This window comes from Musca domestica, unplaced genomic scaffold, assembly GCF_030504385.1.
Source record: "Musca domestica strain aabys unplaced genomic scaffold, Musca_domestica.polishedcontigs.V.1.1 47, whole genome shotgun sequence".
NCBI lineage: Eukaryota > Metazoa > Arthropoda > Insecta > Diptera > Muscidae > Musca > Musca domestica.
In genome coordinates, this window is record NW_026712338.1 from 7,535,523 (window position 1) to 7,548,317 (window position 12,795).

At 32.0% G+C, this 12,795-nt stretch overlaps 2 long non-coding RNA genes across 2 annotated transcripts; both read right to left on the reverse strand.

The window, feature by feature from the left end:
- Positions 1-459: 459 nt before the first annotated feature.
- Positions 460-1,689, reverse strand: LOC131804683 (uncharacterized). Its single transcript, XR_009343224.1, has 2 exons — positions 829-1,689; positions 460-769 (listed from the first exon to the last, which is right to left on the reverse strand). It is a non-coding gene; the product is annotated as an uncharacterized LOC131804683 (long non-coding RNA).
- A 6,819-nt stretch (positions 1,690-8,508) lies between these two features.
- On the reverse strand, positions 8,509-9,738 carry LOC131804687 (uncharacterized). Its single transcript, XR_009343226.1, has 2 exons — positions 8,878-9,738; positions 8,509-8,818 (listed from the first exon to the last, which is right to left on the reverse strand). It is a non-coding gene; the product is annotated as an uncharacterized LOC131804687 (long non-coding RNA).
- Positions 9,739-12,795: the final 3,057 nt, after the last annotated feature.

Here is a 12,795-nt window from a genome sequence, read left to right on the forward strand (position 1 = left end):
CGGCAATGTATAAGTTTTTCCCTTGCTCGATCAATCACGGATGCTGATTGGCGCACATGCATCTCCTCTACAACTCCCCTGACGTAGACCGTAGTGAGCGGATCGTCGCTGGGCATTGGTTGTTGTCGGTAACATCACCTTGTTACAAATGCTCTCATTGGAAGTAGTTGTAGTTGTATTAGTAGACAGACATGGGATCCTCTGCGATCACCTAGAACCTCTGCGTTCACTTGTCATTAGTCTTTGAAGCAATACCCATCACGGGCACTGTCACAAACACACCATATTTGAAAAGAGGTAACCTTATTGTTGAAGTAAACTTACAAAGCAATTCAATAAATCAGCAGACTTACTGAGAAAAGAAATTAATACTACTTGTTTTATTTCCTATTTTGTTTTTCTTTTCCTCCCTTGCCCATCTCACAAACAAACACATACATTAGTGATAACTTACTACAATTTTTAAATTATAAGCAACAATAAAATAAACATTTATTATTCCAATATTATAGTACAAAATAAATTTACTTATACGTGGTTTCTTGACATTAAAAACCTTTTTAAATATTCTACAACATACATAGTTTGTACATAACATACAAAAGAAATACAAACGGAGGAAATAATTTTGCTTATTTGGTTATTCTGTTTTGGTTAGAGCTCTCTTTTGTATTTTATCTACAGGTTTAACGTCACCATTATTGAGCGATTTTTGGCTTTCCGAACTTTCAGAAATTTCGCTGTCGCTCGATCTTATATCACCAGACATCTGTAAAGGAAATGAATAATCAATGAGACTGCAATGTGTTCTTAAATGAAAATGCTCACCAATCCCTTTTGTAAAGAATCTATTACAATCTTAAGTATCATGTACGTCCAAACAATGTGAAGGGCAAGCAACATAATGAGTAAACTGTTGAAAATGTAATACGCTGGGAACATTGGAAGAATCCTTGGCGCTTCAATTGAAGAACTAGAAAAAAAATTGAGTTCATTTGTATATATATATATTTATATATATTGCAAAATAGTAGATTGAATTTGAAATTTGATAAGAAAGAGATTTATATCCTTCCAGAAATGCTTACTTAAAGTTCAAGATAACTTACACCACTTTTGTAGGCCATTATATGGGTCATAACCCTCATATAAGGGTACAACCCGATTTTAAGTATATTTTACATTTTTATTATATATTTTTCATACTAATCTCGGCAAATGTTGGTAATTTGAGAAGAAACCATCCCTGCAAAAACTGATCACATTTTGGTATAACCATCGTATGATTAAACTATTTTCGGGATCTTGGCCACCTTCTTTCATTTTTTCTTGCTCTTATTTGTCATCTTTGTTTCGTAGGGTGTAGAAAACCTGTATTGTTTGTATTTAGGATATGCTGGGGTAGTCAACCATCTTACAGGTAATTGTCCACATAGGCATTTATTAAAGTATAGTCCCCACAATAAGTGTACACCCAAGTCCACTTTCCAAACTAATGTGTAGTCAGAAAATGCAATTTTGTATTCCATTGAATTTATAACCATCAACAGAATAGAACGTAGAATTGGGATGTACGCCCATAAGAAATAAGCTCCAATATGCCAAATTATATAAAAATAAAAATACGAATATTGGAAAGAAACACCGTACAGAACATTTGTTTAGTCGCTATTGAATTATACTATGATAAAAAATATGAACTTTATATATATATATATATATATATATATATATATATATATATATATATATATATATAATTTGAGGTTTTCAGAGTAGGGCCCATATTGGTCTTGACCACCTGGGGTAGGGAACCATCATACAGATAATTGCCACATAGGAATTTATTTAAATAAAGTCCCCACATTATTGTGTGGTCACAAAAGAAATTTTTTTTGTAACCCCCAAGAGAATATTGGTTGGGAACGTAGATTTGGGATGTACTATAATGAAAAATATGAACTTTATGGGGTCTCCAATTAGTAATTATATTTGACTATTCTGAAATCGTTCTGCCCTCAATTATGACGTGGATAAAACTATTTTTACTTATTTAAATCACGGGAAATTTTTTTCAGTTTGACATGCTATTTTTTTTGATTTGGCCTCTATTTGTCATCTTGGATTATAAGAGGTAGAAGAAAGTTTTCAAGGTAGGTCGATGTTTTGGAGTAGTGAACATATAAAGGACTTATGAGGATTCTAATGCACAATCTGAGGTGCTAATGGGTTTAAAAAAGTAATTAAAATATTTTAATATTTAAAAAGTAGACCTAATTCGAATTGGTAATTAACAATATATGAATGGAAAAGCCTAAAAATATTCCACATTTGAACCCCTCCAATCGGCAGACACCAGAGTTCGAAATGAAATGATTCATTTTTATGCTTTCGTTCTTTCATTGCTTTTGACATGAATTAATTCGACAATATGAACTAAAGTCGTTTTTAGAGCCGTTACATGTCAAGAAATAAAATTGATTTGTTTACTGTTCGTTCACATTCTAATGCAGTGCAAATAATGGAGGTCGAAATATAAAAAAACTGATAAGTGCGGCAAATATTTTTGCTTAATGTAATCTGACTTCGCCACAATTTTATAACATACTTTTGTGTTTTCTGTTGGAAAAAGTAAATAATAAACTTGAAATAAAATTTTCCACTATAAACCCATTTATGTTAGTACGATAATTCGTATGACTCGCTATATTGGTTGTGAATGTTAGATGACATCAAGTGTTGACAAGCAATGCAATGCATTGATTTAATTGTACTATCTTCTGATGAATGGTGTAGTGTGCTATTGTTTTTAAATGATTTGAAATGGCGACAATATACAATATGTTGTGAATATATTCATAGGCAATGAAATTGCTATTCAATCCGATCTCTTTCAGACACCCTATGTAACATGTTCAGATGTTATCGTATCATTTAATTAACACAGAAAAAAAAACTAAAACAGATCAGCAATATGTTCTTTATATGCCTTAGAAACTTTTTTTGAAAGTCCATGTTATTTAATTAATTCCATTGAAAATTTATTGACTATGACAAAAATGTTGTTTTATAAATTTACATTGTTGTTTGAAAATAAACCTTTTAAAAATTTGCCTTGAGTGAAAAATATAAAATGGAATTTTACAAAAATCATTTGTTGCAAGTGCTTTCATATTGAACATTTTACATATTAAAAAACTGCAATGCCGTCAAATGGTGTAAAATGTCCGGGGCTCTACTTCACTCCCAGTAACCTCAACATTTTTATCTACGAATAGCATAAAAAATGTAAAGAGAATTGACTGATATAAATCGTCTCTAAGGAGGGTATGCCATTTCAAACCTACGAATACTATTCAAAAAGTAAAACAAAAGATCTATTCTTTAAACGGCATGCATTGTATGTGTTTGTTTTCTCTTTCGAGACGAGCTTAATGATCTGAAATTTGCAGTGAAAAGGAAAGCCAGATAGATACTATCACACACTCACCACTATGCGACGCGTTTCGCCGTTGGTTAAGCGGCTCATCAGGCATATTTGGTGTGGATGATGGCTTACAAGGGCCGTTCTCTGGAAAGTAGTATATATTTCGAACTTATTGCAAATCAGCATATGTGAATTATTCACTAGAAACTCTCCAGGTTCGACTCACGTTCTATTGGCAGATCTTTTTCACAGCAAAGTTTTGTTTGTAGTTTGAAGAGGATAAATTTGAAGAAAATGTATGTAAAAATAAGGCTGATCAATGCCGTCTTTTTCGAAGTGATATTTTTTCAATGAAATAAATATAACATTCATTATTTTTCATGAATTTTGCGTTTTAAATTGATCTCAAAGAATTTATCAACCAAAGCAAGGTTCAAAGATCTTTTGAAAATTGAAATATTAATAGATTTTAGTAATAATCCATGTTCGTGTGAAATTTCACGAGTAACGCCGTAAATTCAGTTGGAATTAATAATTATGTGCCCTTCAACTGCAAACGATCGCAAATATCTCGGAAACTAATAGACTTAGGACTTTGGGAATGGTTCCATTGTGTCGAGGAACATTTTTTACACTAAAAGCAGCTTCAATATTAGTTGTATTTTATTTAAACACAGAGAATACAGCCTTAATTTCAAGAAGTTGGAAATTTTCCTGAAAATTGACTAGTGCCCTTCAACTTCAAACGATCGCAAATATCTCGGAAACTAATGGACTTAGGACTCTGGGAATGGTTCTATTGTGTCGAGGAACATTTTTACACTAAAAACAGATAGTTATATTTTATTTAAACAAAGAGAATACAGCCTTAATATCAATAAGTTGGAAATTAATAATTATGAGATTGGATACTATTTTACACACGTAATGCAAGAGAAATAGTCCAAATATACAAATATAACAGCAAATCTTTTCCTATTTAAAAATAAGCAAAAGCAGCCATGTTTTGAAAAATACACATATAAAAAGTCTACTTCGAATAAAATGAAAAATATATTATTTTGAAATAAATGAGAAATATGAGGCGAAATAAACCTCTTAAAAAATAACTATAGGACAATGCATAAAAATATATTCTTTGAAAAATGCATATTGCCGCCACGCTATTTCTCGTACAAAGTTGTATGGACATTTCATATTAGCCCAATACATACCACTAACTATTCGTATACATCCAAAAAATAGTAGAACTTTTACTTTTGATAAAATTTTTCCGAAATAAATAGTAAATATATATTTTGATTTCAGATTTTTATAAGTTCGATTTTCTTATAGAATTTGTACCACAAAGTAATAAATGTTCAAAGTGTCAAATAAAAATTGTTATTATACTTTTTATGTTCCTGAGAGTCAAACACCATTTTTTGTTACACTTTTGTGGTTAGGTGTGTTCTCGTACATAAAAATCTTTTAAATCATATGAGAGAAATCGTGATCAAATTTCGAAAACATCTAAATACTTCCATTATTATTATTAAAAATCGCCTTTTTTGCTTCAATTAAATTTAACTAAACAAATATGTAATCACTAAAAACATTTTCATAAAATACCTACGTTTCCCTTTTTAGTATCATAAACAATGATGGTAATATCTTAAAAAACTTTAACATCAATAATTTATTGATTATGGGAACACACTACAAGTACATATGGTAGTACAAGCAATATCTGTTTACACCAGTTCGTGTGAATTATGGGTAACAAATTAGTAACTATCTGTCTCTCTTTACCAACTTACACTAAATCTATTTGAAGGAGTAGCAATATATATATATATATATATATATATATATATATATATATATATATATATATATATATATATATATATATATATATATCTATATATATAATGAAAGTTGTGTTAGTTACTACGCTTATAACTTAAGAACCGCTGAACTGATTTTAATGATTCATACAAATTCGGAATTGTCTCCTATCCAAAAATTATAATATACAAAAAAAAATCACGTAAAAATGTGATATATTAACATTTTCATTTTGACTTTTGAAATGTACAATAGTAATGTTTTATTTTGCATGATTTTTTTCCATTTTGACTTACTTTTTTCTAATGTACATTTGTAGTGTTTTTTATATTTTATTTTTGAATTCGAATATCATAATATCAATTTATTTAATTGACTTGATTTCTTGAGAACTGAAATTGATGACGGGTTACATGGAAGTGTAGTACCGAATTATGTGGTGGCGGAATAGATGATATCGAAATAATTTAACGCTGTCACACCAAAGTTAGAAGATAATAACCTTTTTAAAATCGCTAAAAACAAACTATTGACAAACTTTGTAAGGATCTTTAAACAGTTGCTGTAAAAAATCAGCGAACAAGTTTTTCAATTTGTTATTATTCTTTTGTCATTTTTTTTTTTTTCAATTTGTCAATCTAGAAAAACAGACCTTCAATTTACGCGTAGTTTTTTATGCATCAAATAAAACTTCTACTGGTATAAGTCTAAACGACATCCTTCACGTGGGACCATCTCTCCAAGCAGACTTAGTCTTGTTAATATTGAGATGGCGCTTATTTCGGTTCGTGTTTAATTGTGACATCACGCAAATGTATCGTCAAATTCGCGTTCACCCACAACATACATCTCTTCAAAGAATTTGTTTCGGGAATCCCCCAATGACCCCATTTCAGATTACGAACTGCAAACTGTCACTTTTGGAGTAAATTGTGCCCCTTATTTAGCAATTCGTACTTTGCTCCAACTTGCTGATTATTGTGAGTCTGAATATCCTTTGGTTTCAAATATCCTTCGAAAAAGTATGTATGTTGATGACGTCCTTGCTGGCGCTCATGACCTAGACACCGCTATTCTTGCTCGGGACCAGCTCATTGCTTCTTTGTCCACAGCTAAATTTGAGTTGAGAAAGTGGACTGCAAACGACAAATCTGTTCTTGCTAGTTTGCCCATTGACCATTTAGTTGACGCTCAGGTTCTTTCCTTTATAGAGGCAAGTAGTTCCAAACCATTGGGTATTCGATGGAATGCCAGTTTGGACTCGTTCTTTTTCTGTGTAAATCCCATCCCTGAAAAATCTAATTATTCGAAGCGGGAAGTTCTTTCACACATAGCTAAGTTGTTTGATCCCGTAGGTTGGTTAGCTTCCGTTTTAGTGGTAGCAAAAATTATTATGCAGAAGGTGTGGTTAGATAGCATCGGATGGGACGATCCGCTTCTTCTTGCTACAAAGAATTCTTGGCTCACTTTTGTTGACAATTACCCTCATGTTAACTCGATTACAATTCCGCGTTGGGTTCGTTATGAACCAAACACCTTGGCAGAACTACATGTGTTCTCTGATGCTTCGGAGAAAGCGGGGGTAATTTATATGCGAACAAAAAATTCTCTAGGGGATATTAGTGTTCATTTGTTAGCCTCTAAGACAAGAGCAGCCCCTATTAAATCGATTTCACTACCTCGCTTGGAATTATGTGGCGCTGTACTAGCGTCGGAACTCCTAAAGCCAATTTTGAGTGACTTGGACATTCCAATTAACAAGATTTACAGTTGGACCGATTCCACAATTGTATATTTACAAAATATGAAGATATTTTGGAGCGATTCTCATCACTTGATAGAGCGTTGCGAGTTTTGGCATATATGTACCGTTTCATTCATAAAACTCATCCCCACAATCGGCCTGCAAATTGTTTCACAAGTAAAATCCCAACCTCTGAAGAAATTAGAATGGTTAAGAATCATTTAGCCGTATTAGCACAGAAGTGTCATTGTGCAGATGAGTATAAGGATCTTTTGGATAAACGGCCTTTACCTTCCTCTAGCTCCCTTCTTTCTTTATTCCGTACAGTCATTAATCGTTGCAAGGTTTGCCGGCTAGAGAAAAATCGATCGTGTCCGCAGATTATTGCTGCACTTCCTCCCGAAGAAACTTCGATAAATAGACCTTTCACTACAACTGGGATAGACTTTGCTGGGCCTTTTGATATTAAGTCATTTACAGGTCGTGCTTGTCGTATCACTAAAAGATACGTTTGTGTCTTTGTTTGTTTCACGACCAAAGCTGTGCATTTAGAGGCGGCGTCTGATCTATGGACGGCTTTATTTCTGGCTAACTAACTTGAATAAGCGTTATAAATGGAAATATCCGGAGAGAAATGTTGCAATCAATGATTTAGTAGTCATTAGGCATGAAAAACTTCCACCTACTTCTTGGAAACTAGGACGTGTAGTCGAGACACATCCCGGTAATTACGGTAACGTTCGCGTTGTAGACGTCCGAACTGCTCAGGGTATTGTTAGGCAACCCGTCGTCAAGTTAGTCGGGTTACATAATTAAGTCTGTTGTTTGCGAAATATACCTCGTTTGGATGGGTAATTTCGGGCCCCGTCAACCAACATGTAATTAACTGTTATTAGTTTAAAAAAAAAACGAATTGAATTTAATAAAATGAAATTTGGTCATATAAACTGAACTTACGTCCTTGTAAATCTTATTGTACATATTTATATATAACATAATTCCTTTGAGCTTTATTTAGTTGATACACATGCATGTATATCAAGGTGGGCGGCAATGTATAAGTTTTTCCCTTGCTCGATCAATCACGGATGCTGATTGGCGCACATGCATCTCCTCTACAACTCCCCTGACGTAGACCGTAGTGAGCGGATCGTCGCTGGGCATTGGTTGTTGTCGGTAACATCACCTTGTTACAAATGCTCTCATTGGAAGTAGTTGTAGTTGTATTAGTAGACAGACATGGGATCCTCTGCGATCACCTAGAACCTCTGCGTTCACTTGTCATTAGTCTTTGAAGCAATACCCATCACGGGCACTGTCACAAACACACCATATTTGAAAAGAGGTAACCTTATTGTTGAAGTAAACTTACAAAGCAATTCAATAAATCAGCAGACTTACTGAGAAAAGAAATTAATACTACTTGTTTTATTTCCTATTTTGTTTTTCTTTTCCTCCCTTGCCCATCTCACAAACAAACACATACATTAGTGATAACTTACTACAATTTTTAAATTATAAGCAACAATAAAATAAACATTTATTATTCCAATATTATAGTACAAAATAAATTTACTTATACGTGGTTTCTTGACATTAAAAACCTTTTTAAATATTCTACAACATACATAGTTTGTACATAACATACAAAAGAAATACAAACGGAGGAAATAATTTTGCTTATTTGGTTATTCTGTTTTGGTTAGAGCTCTCTTTTGTATTTTATCTACAGGTTTAACGTCACCATTATTGAGCGATTTTTGGCTTTCCGAACTTTCAGAAATTTCGCTGTCGCTCGATCTTATATCACCAGACATCTGTAAAGGAAATGAATAATCAATGAGACTGCAATGTGTTCTTAAATGAAAATGCTCACCAATCCCTTTTGTAAAGAATCTATTACAATCTTAAGTATCATGTACGTCCAAACAATGTGAAGGGCAAGCAACATAATGAGTAAACTGTTGAAAATGTAATACGCTGGGAACATTGGAAGAATCCTTGGCGCTTCAATTGAAGAACTAGAAAAAAAATTGAGTTCATTTGTATATATATATATTTATATATATTGCAAAATAGTAGATTGAATTTGAAATTTGATAAGAAAGAGATTTATATCCTTCCAGAAATGCTTACTTAAAGTTCAAGATAACTTACACCACTTTTGTAGGCCATTATATGGGTCATAACCCTCATATAAGGGTACAACCCGATTTTAAGTATATTTTACATTTTTATTATATATTTTTCATACTAATCTCGGCAAATGTTGGTAATTTGAGAAGAAACCATCCCTGCAAAAACTGATCACATTTTGGTATAACCATCGTATGATTAAACTATTTTCGGGATCTTGGCCACCTTCTTTCATTTTTTCTTGCTCTTATTTGTCATCTTTGTTTCGTAGGGTGTAGAAAACCTGTATTGTTTGTATTTAGGATATGCTGGGGTAGTCAACCATCTTACAGGTAATTGTCCACATAGGCATTTATTAAAGTATAGTCCCCACAATAAGTGTACACCCAAGTCCACTTTCCAAACTAATGTGTAGTCAGAAAATGCAATTTTGTATTCCATTGAATTTATAACCATCAACAGAATAGAACGTAGAATTGGGATGTACGCCCATAAGAAATAAGCTCCAATATGCCAAATTATATAAAAATAAAAATACGAATATTGGAAAGAAACACCGTACAGAACATTTGTTTAGTCGCTATTGAATTATACTATGATAAAAAATATGAACTTTATATATATATATATATATATATATATATATATATATATATATATATATATATATATATATATATATATATATATATATAATTTGAGGTTTTCAGAGTAGGGCCCATATTGGTCTTGACCACCTGGGGTAGGGAACCATCATACAGATAATTGCCACATAGGAATTTATTTAAATAAAGTCCCCACATTATTGTGTGGTCACAAAAGAAATTTTTTTTGTAACCCCCAAGAGAATATTGGTTGGGAACGTAGATTTGGGATGTACTATAATGAAAAATATGAACTTTATGGGGTCTCCAATTAGTAATTATATTTGACTATTCTGAAATCGTTCTGCCCTCAATTATGACGTGGATAAAACTATTTTTACTTATTTAAATCACGGGAAATTTTTTTCAGTTTGACATGCTATTTTTTTTGATTTGGCCTCTATTTGTCATCTTGGATTATAAGAGGTAGAAGAAAGTTTTCAAGGTAGGTCGATGTTTTGGAGTAGTGAACATATAAAGGACTTATGAGGATTCTAATGCACAATCTGAGGTGCTAATGGGTTTAAAAAAGTAATTAAAATATTTTAATATTTAAAAGTAGACCTAATTCGAATTGGTAATTAACAATATATGAATGGAAAAGCCTAAAAATATTCCACATTTGAACCCCTCCAATCGGCAGACACCAGAGTTCGAAATGAAATGATTCATTTTTATGCTTTCGTTCTTTCATTGCTTTTGACATGAATTAATTCGACAATATGAACTAAAGTCGTTTTTAGAGCCGTTACATGTCAAGAAATAAAATTGATTTGTTTACTGTTCGTTCACATTCTAATGCAGTGCAAATAATGGAGGTCGAAATATAAAAAAACTGATAAGTGCGGCAAATATTTTTGCTTAATGTAATCTGACTTCGCCACAATTTTATAACATACTTTTGTGTTTTCTGTTGGAAAAAGTAAATAATAAACTTGAAATAAATTTTCCACTATAAACCCATTTATGTTAGTACGATAATTCGTATGACTCGCTATATTGGTTGTGAATGTTAGATGACATCAAGTGTTGACAAGCAATGCAATGCATTGATTTAATTGTACTATCTTCTGATGAATGGTGTAGTGTGCTATTGTTTTTAAATGATTTGAAATGGCGACAATATACAATATGTTGTGAATATATTCATAGGCAATGAAATTGCTATTCAATCCGATCTCTTTCAGACACCCTATGTAACATGTTCAGATGTTATCGTATCATTTAATTAACACAGAAAAAAAACTAAAACAGATCAGCAATATGTTCTTTATATGCCTTAGAAACTTTTTTTGAAAGTCCATGTTATTTAATTAATTCCATTGAAAATTTATTGACTATGACAAAAATGTTGTTTTATAAATTTACATTGTTGTTTGAAAATAAACCTTTTAAAAATTTGCCTTGAGTGAAAAATATAAAATGGAATTTTACAAAAATCATTTGTTGCAAGTGCTTTCATATTGAACATTTTACATATTAAAAAACTGCAATGCCGTCAAATGGTGTAAAATGTCCGGGGCTCTACTTCACTCCCAGTAACCTCAACATTTTTATCTACGAATAGCATAAAAAATGTAAAGAGAATTGACTGATATAAATCGTCTCTAAGGAGGGTATGCCATTTCAAACCTACGAATACTATTCAAAAAGTAAAACAAAAGATCTATTCTTTAAACGGCATGCATTGTATGTGTTTGTTTTCTCTTTCGAGACGAGCTTAATGATCTGAAATTTGCAGTGAAAAGGAAAGCCAGATAGATACTATCACACACTCACCACTATGCGACGCGTTTCGCCGTTGGTTAAGCGGCTCATCAGGCATATTTGGTGTGGATGATGGCTTACAAGGGCCGTTCTCTGGAAAGTAGTATATATTTCGAACTTATTGCAAATCAGCATATGTGAATTATTCACTAGAAACTCTCCAGGTTCGACTCACGTTCTATTGGCAGATCTTTTTCACAGCAAAGTTTTGTTTGTAGTTTGAAGAGGATAAATTTGAAGAAAATGTATGTAAAAATAAGGCTGATCAATGCCGTCTTTTTCGAAGTGATATTTTTTCAATGAAATAAATATAACATTCATTATTTTTCATGAATTTTGCGTTTTAAATTGATCTCAAAGAATTTATCAACCAAAGCAAGGTTCAAAGATCTTTTGAAAATTGAAATATTAATAGATTTTAGTAATAATCCATGTTCGTGTGAAATTTCACGAGTAACGCCGTAAATTCAGTTGGAATTAATAATTATGTGCCCTTCAACTGCAAACGATCGCAAATATCTCGGAAACTAATAGACTTAGGACTTTGGGAATGGTTCCATTGTGTCGAGGAACATTTTTTACACTAAAAGCAGCTTCAATATTAGTTGTATTTTATTTAAACACAGAGAATACAGCCTTAATTTCAAGAAGTTGGAAATTTTCCTGAAAATTGACTAGTGCCCTTCAACTTCAAACGATCGCAAATATCTCGGAAACTAATGGACTTAGGACTCTGGGAATGGTTCTATTGTGTCGAGGAACATTTTTACACTAAAAACAGATAGTTATATTTTATTTAAACAAAGAGAATACAGCCTTAATATCAATAAGTTGGAAATTAATAATTATGAGATTGGATACTATTTTACACACGTAATGCAAGAGAAATAGTCCAAATATACAAATATAACAGCAAATCTTTTCCTATTTAAAAATAAGCAAAAGCAGCCATGTTTTGAAAAATACACATATAAAAAGTCTACTTCGAATAAAATGAAAAATATATTATTTTGAAATAAATGAGAAATATGAGGCGAAATAAACCTCTTAAAAAATAACTATAGGACAATGCATAAAAATATATTCTTTGAAAAATGCATATTGCCGCCACGCTATTTCTCGTACAAAGTTGTATGGACATTTCATATTAGCCCAATACATACCACTAACTATTCGTATACATCCAAAAAATAGTAGAACTTTTACTTTTGATAAAATTTTTCCGAAATAAATAGTAAATATATATT